The sequence below is a fragment of the Carassius auratus genome, chromosome 17 (genome assembly GCF_003368295.1).
Source record: "Carassius auratus strain Wakin chromosome 17, ASM336829v1, whole genome shotgun sequence".
Taxonomy (NCBI): domain Eukaryota; kingdom Metazoa; phylum Chordata; class Actinopteri; order Cypriniformes; family Cyprinidae; genus Carassius; species Carassius auratus.
In genome coordinates this window covers 17,369,877-17,390,938 of record NC_039259.1, presented here as the reverse complement: position 1 = coordinate 17,390,938, position 21,062 = coordinate 17,369,877, and the positions used below count along the sequence as shown (strand labels likewise).

At 35.6% G+C, this 21,062-nt stretch overlaps 1 pseudogene; it reads left to right on the top strand.

Moving 5' to 3' along the window:
• Positions 1-21,062, top strand: part of LOC113117434 (potassium voltage-gated channel subfamily H member 1-like) — a 47,128-nt pseudogene that overhangs the window by 3,136 nt on the left and 22,930 nt on the right.

Here is a 21,062-nt window from a genome sequence, read left to right as displayed (position 1 = left end):
ATTTGAAATAGAAATCTTTTGTAACATTTTGTACCAGTCTTTTTTGCAACGTTTTTCAATTAAACGTGTTCTTGCTGAATAAAAGTATTTTTAAATTATTTATAACCCCAAACTTTTGAACAGTAGTAGCCAAAAAACAGGAATGGGATTCATGTGTATGACCAACCACAGATGTTTATTGTGGTGGGATATATAGGGCAAGATTTAAAAAAATTGATGTAACAGTGGTAGTTTAAGCTTATATTGTTCACTTGCTTAAGTGTCTAAAAAAAACTTTAAAAGATCTGATACTACAACCCTGCATACTACAACCCGCAAACACAAACCCATGCACCACGACTCCCATTAGTTACAGTAAAGCCAGTCAATTATATTTAATCCAGTGTTATGTCAATTTTTTTATGCAATATGGATCACAACAGTCTGTGGGTGGTTTGAGGGCTGTATGAGGCTGAGACTACCAGATATATGTTTCTTTCTGTTCACTTTAACAAATTTGTTTATCTGGACAAAAAGGGTGCCAGAAGGAACATTTAGAGATAAACGTATTTTAGTGTGAATGGGGTTGTACGGTAATGTGAGAGTATAATGTGAAACTACTGTGCATTACCATCTTGGCCTCAGACCAGTAAAAGTGTTGTCATAAACATGTCAGATCAGTGGCTTTCGGCTGCGTGACAGTGTCCACCCATCCTGCCTCATGTGACATTATCATGGCGACCGACCTCTAGTTTTCTTACCGTTGACCTTGTGCCTGGTTCCTCTCACCTGCTTCCTCCCCATACCCTCCTGTGCTCTTTCCACAGACACAAACTTTGTGCTGGGAAATGCCCAGATCGTAGACTGGCCCATCGTTTACAGTAATGATGGCTTTTGTAAGCTGTCCGGCTACCACCGTGCTGAGGTCATGCAGAAAAGCAGCACGTGCAGGTATCAGACTTCATGCAGAACTGGTTTCATGTACTAGTTTTTATTTCCCATCATATTGATCATATTTTATTTTTTTTATATAAAAGAGAGGATGGCTGAGAGAGAACAGCATATTCTTGTAGAAAGATGCTTGAATTCAGTGGTCACAGTATTTTAAGGTCCCTATTAACAAACCATTAACGACAGATTTTGCCTCAATAAACTACTAATTTCCTGCTTGTTAATAGATAGTAAGGTAGTTGTTAAGTTTAGGTATTGGGTAGGATTAGGGATGTAGAATATGGCCATGCTGAATATGTGCTTTATATGTACTTATAAACAGCTAATATGTTAATAATAGACATGCTAATAAGAAACTTTTTAATAATGAGAATTGTGAGAAATTTAACATTTGCAGTATTAAATACCGTATTAGATAACATAATATACACGATAGTACAATATTGTTTGTAAGGAAGTATGACCACAATACAACCTAGTATATGTACAGTGCAATATTATATTACAATATGTAATACAATATAGTTCAGCATATAATACTACACTACACACTATGTAGAGTAGAATATGGGAAAGTAACAGTGCCAAATAAGTAAATAATATTTTTCAGTAAATATATATATATATTTAAAATATATGAATACTTTTATTTAGTAGGATGCATTAAATAGATCAAAAGTGACAGAGAAGACAATTATAATGATTATTTGACACTGAAAATTGCTGCTGAAAATCCAGCGTTTCCATCACAGAAATAAATAACATTTTTAAATATATTAAAATAGAAAGCACTTTAAATTGTAATAATATTTCTCAATATTTCTGTATTAACTGTAATTTGGGTAAAATAAATACAACCTAAATACAACCTACAGTCTAATTCCAAAACATAAAAAATGTACCGATTGCAACTTTTTTAGTGTGCTGTATGTAGCAGAATAAACAGAAAAAACATATATATATATATATATATATAGATATAGATATATATAGCTGGTACAGTTAATGTTCAAAATAGAGTTGTAGGGGTGACAGTGGCTGTCTTCTGTGTGGTTAGTTGTTGAGCCAGCCAGCTTTGTACTCTTACTTTTCCTTGATATGCCAAACACAAGATAGGCTCATTAACGTTACTGCTCCAGATGTCTCTAAGAGAAAGAGTCTCCCGAATGTATCATTCCTCCCTCTCTGCCTCTGTCATTATAGTAAAGCAAAGTTGGACTAGTTTTCAGTAAACTTTTGATTTTATCTGCTCATCATGAATCAAAATATCCACTAAGCAAAATACATATTAATGTTATGACAATTTAACTACACTCAGGTTGTTCTGATTTTCAACCCATTTGATTTACTTTCTTCTGTGAAACACAAAGGGAGAAATTTAGCATGGTATTTTTTTTTCATTCAGGGAAAGTGAATGGTGCCTGGGGCCTGCGAATATGTTGTCCATGTTGTCATATATGACCTTTTATCATGGCACTTTTTTGTCACTTTTGGAATTTGTCAGCCCCTGGTCTCTTCTATTTTATTCAAAAGAGCAGCATCAGCATTCTACAACACTGCTCCTTTTGTGTTCTACAGAAAATAAAAAAGTCAAATGGAATTAGAATGATAAGAGTAAATGATGACAGAATGTTATTTTTAGTAAACTTTTAGAATAAAGTCAAGTGAAATTCTGATTGAAAACTGTCTGCTTCTGACTGTTTTTTACATTTCTTTTTTGTCACAGCTTCATGTACGGAGAGCTCACAGATAAGGACACAAGCGAGAAAGTTCGACTGACTTTCGAGAACTATGAGATGAATTCGTTTGAGATCTTGATGTACAAGAAAAACAGTGAGCATTGCAAACAAACACACACAGATGCACACAAAACTGGGAGCAGGAACACAGCAGTCCTAGAGCATAAATTTGTTATGCTAATATATTAATGAATATGCATAAATGTGTAAAACAGAGACAAGAAAGTTTTTTTCTTCAATAGAAAGATTAGATTTATTTTTCTTCAATAGAAGATAGATTTACGGTGTGTGGTTGTGTTTTTCCAGGAATGCCGGTTTGGTTTTTTGTGAAAATAGCACCTATACGAAATGAACAGGAGAAGGTTGTGCTCTTCCTGTGTACATTTAGTGACATTACAGCATTCAAACAACCAATTGAAGATGACTCCTCCAAAGGTACGTGTTGTTCAGATGTATTTCATGACCATTTATGCATTTGAGAGGAATGTTAATACAGGTTATATCTGTGTTCAGGATGGGGGAAGTTTGCTCGTCTGACCAGGGCTCTGACCAGCAGTAGAGGGGTCTTGCAACAACTGCAGCCCACCGTACATAAAGGAGAGAATGTACATAAACACTCGCGCCTTGCAGAGGTACGTCTCAGTGTGTGCGTCAGACTAATACATTTCATTTTATGCCTGTGAGGGATTCTGGTGTGTACCATCATGTGTTTGCATCCATTCGTGTCAAAGATCAAACTAACACTTGGAAGGCTATCCTCTTGCACTGTGTGTTTCCAGTCCTCCTGCAGGGAGATTAAGAAGATATTTAGAGCATTTTTTGAATAGTTTATAAAACAGGGTCGGGAATTTAACAGGACTTTGGGACAAAAGTGCCACCAAATGTGAAGAAAAGACCTAGGCATTTAAATGTGGGGGCCAGAAATGCCTCATAATGAATTCATCATCTGTAACATATGATATATATATTTTTACATTCTGTACTAGGCCTAGCTCATTATTCCTAATGCCACATAAAAGCTTTCATGCAATGGAGCTACCAGATTAGTTTTGTATTAGATATTTAATCCATGGTGGCAGTAGACAATAAATAACTATATAATATGATATGACCAATATAAACTTACTACTGTATATAATCTGCTCAAGATAGTCATTTGCAATAAATAAGTAAATTATAAATATATATATTCATGTCATTTTGCATGATTCTGAATACTTCGTTCTGTTTGGCCAATCATGACATTCAGCTTAGAAATATTTCTGAATATATATATATTTGTTTTATTATTATTATATTTAAATTAAATTGTTACTTTTTGGTTATTTTAAATGTATTTGAATTTTTTATATAAAGCAAGTTAATATACTGATATGCATTAATTTAAATAAAATAAAAAAATTAAGGGAATTTTTTATGTGGTATCGACCTAAAACTAAGGTAAAAAATAAATAAATGAAAATTTTTATTTAACACAATATTATTTTTACTGCTAGATAAGTAAAACAGTTTTTAAGGTAATGTCTCCATTCATTCTTCAATAATATATAATGTGAACATGTGTTTATTCTGGGATGGTTGATCCAAAATGTCCATTAAAAATACATTTTAGTTGGATGACTAAATATCTGCTATCTAGATGACTAAATATCTTTATCTATTAAACAGATGAGATGAGATGTTTATCAGGATGTGATTTTTCTTCGAGGCGAGTCTCCTGTAAGCCGAGACAGGTCATTGCTCTTCCTCTCCATTTAGATAAACGACCATCCATCCGCTGCCTCTCTCTCTCTGTCTCTCTCTTACACAGGTTCTCCAGCTGGGCTCTGACATCCTGCCCCAGTACAAACAAGAGACCCCCAAGACCCCCCCTCACATCATCCTGCACTACTGTGCCTTTAAGACCACATGGGACTGGGTCATCCTCATTCTCACCTTCTACACCGCCATCATGGTCCCATACAACGTCTCATTCAAAACCAAGCAGAACAACGTCACCTGGCTGGTTGTGGACAGCATTGTGGACGTGATCTTTTTGGTAGATATTGTACTAAATTTCCACACCACATTCGTGGGCCCTGCCGGGGAAGTGATATCAGACCCGAAACTGATTCGCATGAATTACATGAAAACCTGGTTTGTGATTGACCTGTTGTCCTGTCTGCCTTATGATGTCATCAACGCCTTTGAGAACGTGGACGAGGTCAGTACAAAACACTAATTTATTCTCATACACACACACACACACAAACATGAAAAAAAGGATTAATAATCAATGACAAGATTGATCTGTTATGTCGGCTCATTGTTTTTGCTCTGGTTTTCCAGTATACTTAAGTTTATTACTTGTTTTTCAAAGTGTTTAAAGCAAGGAGATATGTATATATAGAACATGTTTAAAAAGCAGCAGACGGCAATAATTCAGACAGAGTAGCATGCATTTTATGAAAGATGTGCCAAGTTAAAGGGATAGTTCACCTTTAAAAATAAAAATGACCCCATGATTTACTCACCCTCAAGCAATCCTAGTTGTATATGACTTTCTTCTTTGAGATGAATAAAATTAGAGTTATATAAAAAAAAAATGTCCTGGCTCTTCCAAGCTTTGTAATGGCAGTGAATGTGGTTTACGATTTAGAAATCCAATAAAATGCAAAAAATTGCTCCATACGGGTCCTGGGGGATGGGGGTAATAATTGTATTAGTTGGCGTCGATAGCCCGGTGTCTCAAGTTCCAATCCTGACCCCCTCTCTCTCCCCCACATCACTTCCTGTCACTCACTACACTGTCATATCCAGTGGTGGACAGTAACGGAGTAGCTTTACTTCGTTACTGTACTTAAGTACATTTTTCAAGTATCTGTACTTTACTGGAGTAGTTTTATTTTGAGCAACTTTTACTTTTACTTCACTACATTCCAAAGCATAAAATCGTACTTTTTACTTCACTACATTTCATAAAACATATCGTTACTCCCTATATCACGTGCTCCGACACGCAGAAGCGGTGTCTGATTCATCATGAACGAACTGAGTCTTTTCAAAAGAAACTTTTAAATCGGATCGCGAATCGCACCAAACGATTCGTTTACGAATTAGAATGATCCGATTGCAGCTGTTCTGGAGTCGACCACTCACTGATTCAAATGAACCGTTTAGTGCGAGTCTCCAGAAGTAAGAAACGGGAGATCTTGTGAGCGCGCGTGCGTCTGATGTTACTAAAAGTAAGTTATGTCGAAATTTTGGATTAATTATTGTAACTGAAAATGATATTTAGGTCAAAACTGTCAGTTGTTTGGGAACTAAATCCGTTGTAAAGAGAGATCTATTTAAGCCCACTCAAATGCTCGAGTGCAGACGATGCAGACACATCAATTTTAGGCAAAAAAACAACAACAGCAACAAAAAAAACAACCTTAAAACAACACAGATTAAATACAATAACTCATGCATGTTCAAATTCACCGCTGCCGTAATGTTTTATTAAAATGTCCTATGTGACGTCTGTTTTTATATTGTTTATCGACAGTAACGTTATACATATGTATATTGTTTGGATTAACTAGACGAGTAGACAGACATGAATGTTCATCGTACTGAAAATAAGTAAATATTGTTAGCTGATGCTAACTGTCTAGCTAACAAGCTTGTTGGTGCTAAGTTGATGTAATTTTTATAAATGTCCAAATATTTTTATTTAGCCACATATATATATATATATATATATATATATAGAGAGAGAGAGAGAGAGAGAGAGAGAGAGAGAGAGAGGGAGAGAGAGACAGAGAGAGAGAGAGAGAGAGATAGATAGATAGATAGATAGATAGATAGATAGATAGATTACATCTGGTTAGAAAAGAAAGGATGTGATGTTCAGAACATGGTAATTGAAGTAATTATCAAAGTGGGAAGAGATGCACCCCGTTTGGCCAGGGGTGTTTTTAAACCACAGACAAGATTTGAGAAGGAAAAAATCATTATGAAATTTTTTTTATTATTTTTTTCTTTAAAATGTTCTTCCTAACTTCAGGCCTTATTATCATGTCATATATACAGTACAGACCAAAAGTTTGGACACACCTTCTCATTCAAAGAGTTTTCTTTATTTTCATGACTATGAAAATTGTAGATTCACACTGAAGGCATCAAAACTATGAATTAACACATGTGGAATTATATATGGAATTATATACATAACAAAAAAGTGTGAAACAACTGAAAATATGTCATATTGTAGGTTCTTCAAAGTAGCCACCTTTTGCTTTGATTACTGCTTTGCACACTCTTGGCATTCTCTTGATGAGCTTAGAGAGATAGTCACCTGAAATGGTCTTCAACAGTCTTGAAGGAGTTCCCGAGAGATGCTTAGCACTTGTTGGCACTTTTGCCTTCTGTCTGCGGTCCAGCTCACCCCTAAACCATCTCGATTGGGTTCAGGTCCGGTGACTGTGGAGGCCAGGTCATCTGGTGCAGCACCCCATCACTCTCCTTCTTGCTCAAATAGCCCTTGATGCCTTCAGTGTGACTCTACAATCTTCATAGTCATGAAAATAAAGAAAACTCTTTGTATGAGTTTTCCAAACTTTTGGTCTTTACTGTAACTTTGATGTTCTGTAAAACAACTAACTTTAAAATACTTTTTTCTTACTGGTGAAAATCAGATGGTCATCTCTGTTTTCTCTCAGGTACATCACAGTGTAAGCTTCACAGTGAACATTACTCTCATCAGTGTAGTCCATATCAACAACAAAAATATATTTTGACTCCATATAGTGGTTATTTTGGAAAAAATCCCAGGTATTTTGAGAAGTAGGATTATAAAAAAATGTGCTAATATAAAATTAAATTAAGTAGCCTATGTAAAATTGCAAACATCTATCTTGCAGTACTTTTTTACTTAAGTACATAAAAAATTGAGTACTTTTGTACTTTCACTTGAGTAAAATTGAAAAAGGAGTACTTTTACTTTTACTGGAGTAATATTTTACCATATGTATCTGTACTTTTACTCAAGTACTTGATTTGTGTACTTCGTCCACCACTGGTCATATCTAAATAAAAAACAAAAATAAAATAACTCAGATTGTATTGGTCTGAAAAAAAAAGTAATATACACCTAGGATTACTTTTTTGAAGGGTGGGTAAATCACTGGGTAATTTTAATTTTTGGGTGAATAATCCCTTTAAGGAGTTTGCGAGTGAACAGAAAGATTCTTTTTTAGATATTACCAATATAGTCAAGGTGAAATTTGACACCAAGTGTACTATAATTACAGTATAATTGTAAAAATAATGACTGTCTGCAGACAGGTTTTTCACTTTCTGCCATTGGTCAGGCAAGCAAATAATCCCTGCTACAAATATGTACAATATGTTTTTGTAGGCCGACCTGGAAGTCAGCCATAGGATTTTTTCCACTGGATTTAGAAATTGCAGGAAAGTTCTGTGACTAACTAAAGTGTATTATTCTTACACATCCTGTTCATTAGGGTTATCTTCTTTACAATTAACAGATGTAAAAAGCTTTAGTATAAACAAACCACAATTTAAATCTACTAGTTGGATCAGTTTTTCTCTGTAGCCACATCTAGCCTTTTACACATATTTCTGATGTATTTCATCTCAGAATTAAACAAGGAAATATCTTGATCTTGCGTAAACTACAGACCTTATTTCAGGCATTTAAAAAACGACACACATGACCATTAAATTTATTGCATTGTTCGCTGTAAGACTTCTTCGGATTCTGTATAGCATCTACTCTGACTCTAACTATTCTAGTGGCAGTTATCCAGCAAGTCTGATCTCAGATCAGTGTCATAAAGTAAATCTCTGGAGAGATTCTGAATCAGTTTATCTGCCTTGGTCTACGCTGATTTTGGAGGAAATTGGTGCAGTTAAGCTCAATGCATTTAAATTTGATAAAACTAGGCTGTGTGTACTACACACTTAGTGTATGGGGACCTGAATTATCAGATCAGACAAAATATTTTACAATAAACAAACTCACAAGGGACAGGGGAAGTGGACATTTTTTTGTTCCATGCAGGCCTGGAAACAGACATGAATATTGCCTTTAAGAAAGAAAGAACTGAAGAAAAGCTTTGCACTACCCTGCTGGCTCTCATTACAGAGATAACCTAGCTAGCATTGATGTAACAACTCAATAGTCTAGGAGAGATCTTAATAAGTTGCTACCTAGGGTCTGCTCGTAACTATCTTCAGATTTAATTTTAAATGCAACAAGGGGAAGCACAGCAAAGAATTAACAAAACTAAATCAAAACTACACACTTTGTGATGAGACTTTTTTCATATTTACCTCAAAACATCTGTTTGGAATAGCTATTAAACCTTGCGTTTCTTTCCAAGTGATGGTATAACGGCCCTGCAACATTAAACTGATCATTTGTCTGAGAGCTTTGTCTGAGAGATAGTGTTTGAGCTTGTAATGGAGCAAATCTTTGGTGCTAATTAATATTGATCGGGACGTGAGAGAGTTGAAGCACGCAAACCCTTTCATTGATCTTGGGCTTAGAGTTCATTTCCACGCTATCATATTTACAGTTTGAATTTTTATGTAAAGCATTTGATGTGCTTTTGGGTAGAAGTATTTGAGCACCTCACTTTGGTTCTCTGTTTCTGTCTCTTGTGCTCGCTGGATATGGGTGATTGTATGGTAAATTTGGGAACTGAATCGATGGTGTGTGATTCTCTGTGCTGGTGAGGTTGGAATCGGTGTATTGGATGATGCTATTGCTCTGGATCAATCTGTGACCGTATAACAATTTAAACTTGAACTGTCTTTCCGCATTTAATTGAACTCACAATCAATTTCTGCCACTGCACAGAGGATGAGCATAATCTCTCTGCCCGATGTTAACTGCTCTCACACCTGCATTCCACAGCTTTCCAAAATGATTTGTGCTTAAAGGGACAGTTAACCTGAAAATGAAAAATGGGTCATCATTTACTCAAATTTAAAGTTGGCACGAAATGAAAATTCATAATTTAATTCATTTAATTTTTCTAAATACATCTTATGTTTCAGTTTAAAGTGGTCATTGAATGCATAATTAACTTTTACAGGTTTGAACTGAAACCTGTACACAATGACGTAACATGCAGCGAAACGAAACTGTGAACAGAACTGTTTTTGACAAGGTATAAAACGGTGTTGTTTTACACTATAATTGAGAAACTTTTACCAAAGTATGTTATAGACTTTTCGTTAAGACCCAAAAGAATACCAACTTGTGTAAAATGGGCATCTGTGCATTTTTTAAAATTAATTAATTAATTAATTTTTGAACTCACAATGTTTAATCAAAATGGCATAACTGGATCTTCCAGTGATCCACCAGTTCTCTCTTGTGATATATGCAGGTCTTCTCTAATCATTTGGGCTGTCTTCATTGGTCTGGATACATTGAAAAAAAGGCGTTTTCATTTTAAAGCCGTGCTGTCAGTCTCTGTGTTATATGACATGCAAGAAAAAATAAAAAATTTTGCGCATTGATTTACTAATTTGTTACCTCGATGTACTAAAATGTGTACATGATTACTATTTGGTTCCCTCGATTTGCTAAATAGTGCACACAATTTACTACTTCATTCTCTTGATTTATAAATTGTGTGCATGATTTAGCAAATCAAGGGAACTAATTAGTACATCGTGTGCACTATTTATAAATCGAGGGAATGAAATAGTAAATAGTGCACACAATTTAGCCTACTATTTTTTTCCTCCATGCCATGTGCGGGGCTACTGTCACCGGTTTTGAATACTTCTGTTTTCACAGTCACTACAAACAGCATTTTCAAATTTATTCATCTGGGAAAGCATCTTCAAAAAGCTAGGACAAAAATGCCATCTCAGTGTGGACAAAAGTGCCAAAATGTAGAGAAAAGTATGTGTTTTCTAATGTAGCCAAGCTAAGTCTGCTTAAACCTCACCCCTGAAAGCTCACAATTATCTGCTCACATTTTATTTTATTTTAATAATTCATTACACTTGGATGTACTGTATGCCACCATATAGAAGAAAATATCTGTTACTTCTCTTCAGAACTTAGAAATGAATGAAGAAAAAACTTATTTTGTCTATACAATGAAATTGAATCGGGTCAGTGTTGTTTTGGACCACACTGACTTACATTTTATGGATAAAAACAGGTGAAATATTATTTAAATAATCTGAAAAGGAAGTCGTACAGGTTTGGAATGATATGAGGATGAGTAAATGATGACTGAATTTTCATTTTGAGGCAAGCTATCACTTTAAAAAGTAATATATATATATATATATATATATATATATATATATATATATATATATATATATATATAGCTGTGATTCTTTGTAAAACAGACATATGGACGCACACACTTAAACTCGCACACTCTCGAGTTACAAATGAATTTGATACCAGCACATTCACCCACTCAGATGCTCTTCCCTCCTACTTCCACTGTGTTGCATGCACACACACACACAAGCACATATGCAGGATCCGAGCTTTCATCTTGCCCTCGGGCATATGGCTTTTCAGAGGGGCTGTCAGCACCAGTTTACCGTGATCAGCTACATCAAGCTCATCAGATCTGTCTGCGCACGCTGCCGGGCTTTGAGCTCAGCAGAACCAGCCCACAAAACAGAGCACCACCATAAATAACGCCATCCTTAGAGAGTTATGCAACACAAGGCAAATTAGATCCTGAGGTGACGACTTTCTGATGGAGAATAATGCACTCTGTTTGGTGTTAGCTTTCTGATTGATTTGGATTTGAAACAGAGGACGAAACGGCTGGTAAACTTAAGTTCACACTGAGGTTTATTTACATTAGGAAGCCAGTGCAGCTTTTGAATGTATTTTCTTTGGTGGAAAACTATTTGCAAACAGAAGAAATGGCTAGATTTCATTTTGCACTGCTCAAACTACACTATACATAGAATGAAAAATTGGGATTATGCAATCCTCCTGATGTGTCCACAAATCATAATATTGACCTGACCTGTGTTCAGGTGGTTAGAATAAAATAGAAGCATTGGACAATTTTATTTTAGCTTAAATTTCCAGTTTTCATTACCAGATAAGGGTGTTTAGGGTGTTTAGCATTAGAATAAGAAAATTAAATGAAATAAATGTACATTAGGTTCTAACTGATCTATACTAATAAAAGCTTTGGGGTTGGTACAAATTTTAGTTTGTTTTGTTTTGAAAGAAGTCTCATGCTAACCAAGGCTGTATTTGTTTGATTAAAAATGCAGTAATTTTTTTACAATAAAAAAAACACACTTTCTATATCAATGTATTTTTAAATGTAATTTATTCCTGTGATGGCAAAACTGAATTTTCAGTAGTCATTACTCCAATCTTCACTGTTACATAATCCAGAAATCATGCTCAAAAACATTTATGCTGCTTTTTGTTTGGAAACCATCATACATTTTTAAGGATTCTTTGAAGAAAAGAAAGTTAAAAAGAACACCCTTTAATTGAAATAGAATATTTTTGTAGCAATATAAAACTGCTTGTGACTGTTGATCAATTTAAAGGGTTAGTTCAGCCAAAAACGAAAATTATGTCATTTATGAACGAGTCAATCTTTCATTCATTATCTGGCTCACTAAACTGATATCACTAAACTGATATCACTAAACTGCAGTGAATTCTCTCACAACCAGAGGTGGGTAGTAACGAGTTACATTTACTTCGTTACATTTACTTGAGTAATTTTTCGGGGTAACGAATACTTTTCGGAGTATATTTAAAGATGGGTACTTTATACTCTTACTTGAGTACATTTTTTGGGAAAAATCTGTACTTTTACTTCGTTACTGTGGGCGACGCCCCTCTCGTTACTTTATCTTAATGCAATAAATGCTTCAGTTTATTCCAAACGCGCCGTCTACTTTTCTCTGGACAATGAGCGATGCCCATTCGCGAATGATTCATTCTTTTGAGTCAACTCTGTTCAAAGGCTTGATCAAACCAATTGGCAAACGAGTGAATTGGTTCATGAATCAGTTTGATTGAGTCGTTCAGTTCCATGCTGCACGCGCTGAGTTCTGAAGCGGTTCACTCAGAGTTGTAACGTTTAAGAACATTAGCAGCGTTGAAAACGGGGCTATGGAACTGCACTGAATTGAAATCAAATCTGCAAAGGCTATTATTTGCTTGCGATGGAGATCCTTATTAGATGAACGCGTGTGCTGTCTACTGTTTAACAGGTAATAACTTGGGCTACATTCGATTACAGTACACGATACCACTGTGACATTAGTTTGTTGTACGTGTGTGGCTTATAACAGGTTGAATGCAGCTTCCAAAAGACAAAGAATAGCCGATTAAGATTTTATTAATTTTAATACAATCACACCAGTGCGAGTACGTTCAGCAAGTCATATCATCAGCTGCTAAATTCAGATCTGTGATCGCTTGCTGGCGCTGAGCCAGAGACAGACGCGTTTTTACAGCGCTGCTCATTAACCAATCACACACGGTTCTGTTGAGCTTTTGAATGCAATCAGGCCAATCAGAGGTGTTCCGATGAGTCATCGCTGATATGCCGGTGCTTCCTTCACTCGCTCACTGACTGAATACCTCTTTCTGGCGAATTCTCTCGTCAGAAACAACAAAGTGCAGATGTGTGTACGAATCTATAATTAAGATATTGATTTCACAGTGTTAACAGTTTCAGTGATTTTAATGGTAGTTTCTGAGAGTGAATGAAATCTAGACTGTCAGTGAAAATTATGTTTAATAATGTAAATGTTATTTGCTCTCTTTCTGAACAATGAAAGATTAGTAGCAATATTTATATCACATTAACTTTCAATGTTAAATTCACATTTAAAATAAAGTCAGTCGTATTAAAAATATGTTATGGCATGATACCTATATTTGTTACTTAAATAAACAGACAGGGTTTTATAATAAATTACATAAATTGGATTAAAGGCTGATGAAATATATACATTTATACACACACACATACATTACATACATTTTTTGTCTATATATCTATATAAAAAAAGTCTCCGTATATATGACCCAAAGTAACTAGTAACTAACTACTTGAGTAGATTTTTTATCCGATACTCTTTTACTCTTACTCAAGTAACTATTCAAGACTAGTACTTTTACTTTTACTTGAGTAAATATTTCTAGAATTACTTTTACTTTTACTTGAGTAAAGTTTTTGGGTACTCTACCCACCTCTGCTCACAACAGACGCGGAAGAGAAGACAATGCTGAATAAAGTCGTAGTTTTTGCTATTTTTGGACCAAAATTGTATTTTCGATGCTTCAAAATTTTTTAACTGACCCTCTGATGTCACATGGACTACTTTGATGAGGTTTTTCTTACCTTTCTGGACATGGACAGTATACCGTACACACAGCTTCAATGGAGGGACTGAGAGCTCTCGGACTAAATCTAAAATATCTTAAACTGTGTTCCGAAGATAAACAGAGGTCTTACGGGTTTGGAACTACATGAGTTTGAGTCATTAATGACATAATTAAGATTTTTGCCTGAACTAACCCTTTAATGCATCCTGGTTCTTTCTAAATAAAAAGATACATTTTACTGAACCTAAACGTTTGAATGGATTTTAGTGTTCTTATGCTGCCACAGGGAATGGTGGGAGATGTGGTTTTGCCACACAAGCCTGTCCCCTCATAAAATGCCTCAAATGAACAGTATTGTCTACCAAGATTCATCACAATCTTATTATGAATATTATCAGTGAGTCTTCCATCATAATTAACGCCCCCCCCAACGCTTGAAGAAAATCCACAGCTTCTCATTGGTAATTAATGAGTGTTCATCTCATACATTATTATACCAAAATAACCTAAAGGCAGCATTAGTGCTTTGCAGATTGTTGTATGCAGAAATTGCTTGAATGGGAAATGTGAATCTATGTTTAGGTTAAAAATGCTGCAAACTAACACACTATGGGCCCTATTTTAACGATCTAACTGCAAAGTGTAAAGCACACGGTGCAGGTACACTCAGGGCATGTCCAAATCCACTCATACATATATGTATATATATATATTTTTTTATTTTTTTTTGGTTTTGAGCTGGACTATGGCACAGTCTATTTTCAGCTCCATAAAATAGCATTGTGCCAGCAATGCGCCTGAACACACCTCTTTTTAAGACCAACACACCCATGGGCAAACAAATGGGCGCAAATGCATTTGCTAATTAAACGACATGGCGCTGGACGGGAAAATGCAAACAGCGCCGGACTGAAACTAGCAAAAACACTTGCGCAGCGCCTTGTGTTGCATTGCGCCGGGTGTATTATAGGGCCCTATGGCATACTGTCTTCCTATACATACTCAAAAGTGCACACATTTCCATCAGCAAATGACACACAGGACATACTTTCAGTGAATAGAGCATGCAAAAGTGGAATGCAACCAATATTTCTTTCTCTCAAAGGACAAACATGAGGACCAAGCATATACATGAACACACACACACACACACACACCTCTGTTCCATCATCTGGGACATGTGCATATTTTTATGGCCTACAGGGAGAACTGTGTGGTTTTTAATAATCGAAATCCTCAGGTGTTTCATTTCAAAACTTTCGTTTGCATAATTATCTTATGTTACATAAACCCCGTCTGATTTCACAGAGACATCTGTCATCGTTTCGCACTGCCTTTGCAGCAGAGGCTTGATTATTAATGTCTGCGATGCCTGTGATCTCACTAACAGTCCAGGCTCTGCTTTTTCACTCTTGATTCAAAGCGCCATGCTTTTGTTTGCATTGACTGTTCACGTATTCTTCTGTTGACCATTGTCACTCTCTTTTTTTTGTTTGTTTGTTTTTTCTCCTCATCCCTCTTTCTTTTTGCATGTCCCTTGCACTGCCTGTGTTTGTTGTGGGCGAATGAAGAACTGGAATCATCGAGCTGTCACTCAAGTAGGCCTTTCATCTCAAAACTCGGCATTTGATTGATATGCTGTGCCTCAGGGCATCAATCAGACATTGATGTAGACCAAAAGCAGTATTAGACCATAGTCTATTATTTCATGTTTCGAATCAAATCAGTCAACAGAATTTTTATAATGAATTTTTGTCATTTAAATGTTTGCTTGGTGTGTATTGAACTGTATTGTATGTGTGTGTGGTGTCAGTGTTTGTAACTCTGTGGATGTGCTGATAGGGTGTTTAAATGAATATTTAATATCCATGGACACAGACTTACTGTAGTATCAAAAGCAGCAGCACAAATACTATCCAAAATGCATTTTATTATTTTAATATAGCAAAATGCCTAAAACGAAAGAACCTCATTTATGTTTCAGTGTCTGTTCGAAGAGAACTGTTGACATCACTGGAAGAGATGTAATTTGTATTTGTAATATCTACCCAAATAAACCCTGGATAAATCCCTGATCTGAAAATACACACATATAGGGTTCCAGGGTGATTTTGGCTTCAATATTTAAAACAGGCATTATACATATTTAATGTTATCGTTGTGGCCATTTCCCTAAAGCAAGTCTCCACTGTACTATTGATGTCCTTGTGTGTGAAAGCTGTTTTATTCATGAACATGCACTCATAGTTCACCAAATAAGGAATATATAATATATAAAGCAACAATTCACCCAAATGTCATAACTAAGTCATCACTACAACTAGAAGTGGTTCAACTCCTCTTCTGTTTCTCAGAATAATGATCACAGAAAGTCTGGTGGTAAGAAATAAAAAATAACAATGGAAATACCATGCTTTGACATCACAGAGGTGCACTTTCAGAAAAAGATTGTACTTTTGCATATATTCCAGTGTGTTTGTTCTGGTGCTCAGGTGCTGTTTCAGCTCTCTGTACTGTTGATTTCAGAGGGTTGGCTTGGCAGACGCCTGCACGTATTTATAAATGCAGAGAATCTGTGCTAAGAGAGACAATGCATTTTATTTAGACTCAAGAAAACGTGTCGGTAGAATTGCTTCAGCCTATAATGTTTATATTTGATGGATGGATGAAAACATATTTTGCAGTATGTTTAATTCTCTCTGTCTCTCTGTCTCTTCCTCAGGGTATCAGTAGCTTGTTTAGTTCACTGAAGGTGGTTCGTCTGTTGCGTCTGGGCCGGGTGGCTCGCAAACTAGATCACTACATCGAGTATGGTGCGGCTGTTTTGGTTCTGCTGGTTTGCGTGTTTGGGCTGGCCGCCCACTGGCTGGCCTGCATCTGGTATAGCATTGGAGACTATGAAGTCATAGACGAGGAACGTAACAGAGTACGTCCGGAGAGCTGGCTTTATATGCTGGGTGAGACAATCGGGACACCCTATCGCTTCAACGTCAGCGGGACGGGAAGATGGGAAGGTGGACCTACGAAAGATTCAGTCTACATCACGTCTCTATACTTCACCATGACCAGCCTGACCAGTATTGGCTTTGGAAACATCGCTCCAACCACAGATGGGGAGAAGATCTTCGCTGTGGCCATGATGATGATTGGATGTGAGTTGAAAAGCTTTATTTACTTCTTTATAAACACGTGCATGAAAAAATACATCTGTTTATCATTTGAGAAATCGTAACAAGCTAGTGCAGTTCAGCTAGCAAATTCAGGGCTCAGCAATAATGCTGACCCTATATATAGATTTATAGCATTGCAAATGTAAACGTGGTTTTCTCTGTCATTTGGGTGTAAAATCTAATCTAAATTTTTTTCTAGTATTCTAACTGGTTAACATAGAAAAAGGTTTTAGCTACAGAATGTACTTTGGTCAAAAATCACCTTACCATAATATTTTCCAGTGTGAAATGATCCGTTTCTGACCATATTACCCCCTCAATTGTGTTTTGATTCATTTGTGACCATTTATGCTGACTGAGACAGCTACATTTCATTTGGTTCTGAACAGTGATTTGTTACGAAGGCAGATGAGCGAAATAATGGAGCGTTGACTCTAGAGATGATGCCTGCAGGGTCATCCACGGCGGGGCTCTCGCAGATCACACTGCCATTGAGCTGTGATTCACCACTCAGAGGAAAATGAGTCAGTTCCATTATATGTGCTGCTATTAAACATGACCAGCTGCCAGAACGCTGTTATTTATATGGTGAAACTCCCTCATGAGAGGCTTATTTTCAGAGTAAACATACATAGCTGTTTTCTGGGCAAACAATCATACAGTGCAGAACATCAATAGGTTCAGAGGTGGGTTCTAGAATTTATGTGAGAATTTGTTACACAATATAATAGGCAAAACAATGTAAATCAATTAACTAAACCTTTTTAATGCAGGACAAGGCTGTTTTGTCACAAGAAAGGGAAAAAAATTACTTGAGTAGGATAATTGTTTTAGATAATTCATTGTACATGCTCATTTCTTGTATATTTCCATTACTTTCATTATTATCAAACTTCATATATAGCTCACCTGTAAAAACACTAATATTTAAATGTAATTTTTAGCAAATCTGGAAATGAATATCCATTTTTCATACTATACAGTATAATGTTCTGATTCACTTTTAATAAACAACTGATTTCAGTTTTTTGTGCATAATGCATTGTTTATTGATAGTTCATGTGAGCTAAAGTTGCATTTGTTTACATTACATTTTTACAAACATTATTAGTGAATAATACATAATTACAACATTTACTAACATTAAAATAAATCAAAAGTTGTGTCTGTTAATATTATTAAGTGGACCTCAGCATTAGCATTTTTATTAACTTACATAAATTCTGTAACAAATGTATGAATCATGGTTATTTAGTATGAGTTTATTTCCCATAAACTAATGGAAGCTTATTTTAAAGTGTTATCAATTATTAAGATACAATATTATGGAATTATATATAGATGGAATAATAATTAGAAAAAGCCAGACTGGGAAAATTGTTAAAATATGTTGATGACTCGGTTCGCACTGAACATTTCTGTTCAATCATATATTTTCTGTAATTATAATGTGCAGATGGCCGCAGGGAACTCAAATCACATAATTACATAAAGAAAAAAAAATAATTTAAATATTCAGCATGTACTAGCAATGACGCTCACAGACATTTTTTTTTTCAAACTGTTTCTTATAGCTCAAGTCATGTTGCATTACATAATAATCTGTAAGTTGTGTTTTATGCTTATTTAACAACAGTTAATGAAAATGTTCAACTGACATAACATTGTAGTCTGTTCACAAAAGCTTCAAGGTGATGTGAACTTACAGGCTTTTGTTTCACAAGTGCATTTCAGAGTTCTGAATCGTGCTGATGTTTCATCATGTTTATAGTGACAGTTTAAATCAGCGCTGAGTGTAAACACTTGATTTGAGCAGCGTTTGCATCATTCTCAAGGGCTTTATTCCACAGTCTAGAGAAGTTGTGAGAGAAATTGGTCTCTTCTTTTGAAACAAACCCAGAAGTGCAGATGCTGATTTCATGGCTTGCTCTGGGAACAGGGCTGGCAGCAGGTGCTGGAATGCCTGTTCTGTTGCCATGGCAAACGCTAGCTTGGGGCACGAGTTTAACGACTGATAGAAAATATAAATCTGACTGAGACAGACTAACAGGTAGAAACATACATGCCTGGCTTGTTTTCCCTCACATATACCTTTCTGCAGCTCGCCTGTGTGCGTGTGCCGATGTACACGTGCAGAGGTCTTTGAGTCGGTGACAAACATAAAGCAGCTTTCATCTTTCCCCTGCAGGAGTTTTTGTCAGCTAATGACTTCATACATATTAGATATGCGTTTATGAGGCATGCATACGCAAATTCATCGCAACTCTGTGAAATATGCGTGTTTTGCCTTGTTTGATTGATAGCTTAACTTCCTCTCTTTGTTTTCAGATTAATTCCCTCTAGATGCATTAATTCTTCTCACGTGTTTTTACTGCATGTGCACAGGTTGTGATGTCACAGAGGGGTGGAGCCTCAGCTTGTGAATATTGATAAGGTTATAGCTTATAGTTTAAAATTAGGTTTTAAGTTGTGATTTATATATTGAATGATTTCTGGTTGAATCTTGATTTGAACTATTGGAGTAGTCTTTGAAAAGCAAACATCAGGTTTTCGGAAATTTTCTTTCCCATCAAAAATAGGGCACTACCCTTAATAAGGTCTGTTAAGCAACTGTCTGAACAACTTGTAATAAAACAGCTACAGTTTGCTTTTTCTAGGTAACATTTAGGTGCAGATAAATCTGAAATAGTCAGCACTACACTTATAAACCAGCATACAGCAAATTAGTTACAGCAAATACTGCCACAGCTGTTCTCCATAAAACTCAAAGACAATAGCTTACAGACTAGAATCTCATTTAGTTAACACAGACAGCTTTAAACAAAACTCAGAGATTTTGAGAGTTACAATTTACATCAATACATTTCATTTACACAAGTACTGCAGTATTGTTGCGAATTTGACAAATAAAGCTTTTAACTTAAACGTTGATGTTTTCAGAAAGGGACACTGACTGTAGTTTGAGCAGGCAGATGAAATAGTGTTGTGCTGTTTTAAGAGATGATAAATATATCCTGAAATTAAATAGAATAAACATATAATAAACATTCTGCATGAAGAGTGACTTTGAGAGTCACGAGCTGAGTAAATCGTCCAGAATATTCAATGTCTCTGATACTCTGACACCGTCAGCATCAGAGTAACCTGAACGTGTCAGCCAGAAATGGGAAGCTAAAACGCACTGTTCTTTATTGCCTAAGTGGTTGTGAGCCTGTTTTCCAGTAGATTTGGTGCTTAATCAATTTACCTTGGCAAAATTCCCCGGCATCCTAACCTTTCAGCTGACATTGATACAGATTTACAGTGTTTGCAAACGTTGAGCAGAAAGAGCTTTCGCTCACCCTACCGTCACATGGCCCTTTGTAGGCAATGATGCAAGTTCAATTGGAAGCAGAGATGCCAAGATATGAAATATTCTGTCACATGTTTCTGTAATGGAGCCACAGGGAATCTTTTGACAAGGACTCGTTTCATCTGATCAGATACACTTTCTTTCCCTTTTTCCCTCTTTTTTCTCTCTCTTTTACCTCTTCCTGATTTATAGACATCATCAAGGAACAAACACAGATAAAAGATACACATACACCCTCAACACTTAACTAATCTCAATAATAGTGACAACAACCACTGTTTATTAAATAGTGTGTGTGTATAAGTATAAGTACTATTCAACTAAGTATAGAAAGTATAGAAATCAAATACACATATATCATATATTTCATTACTATTCCAGTATATATATATATATATATATATATATATATATATATATATATATATATATATATATATATATATATATATACTGGAATAGTAATGAAATATATGATATATGTGTATTTGATTTCTATACTTAGTTGAGCATCT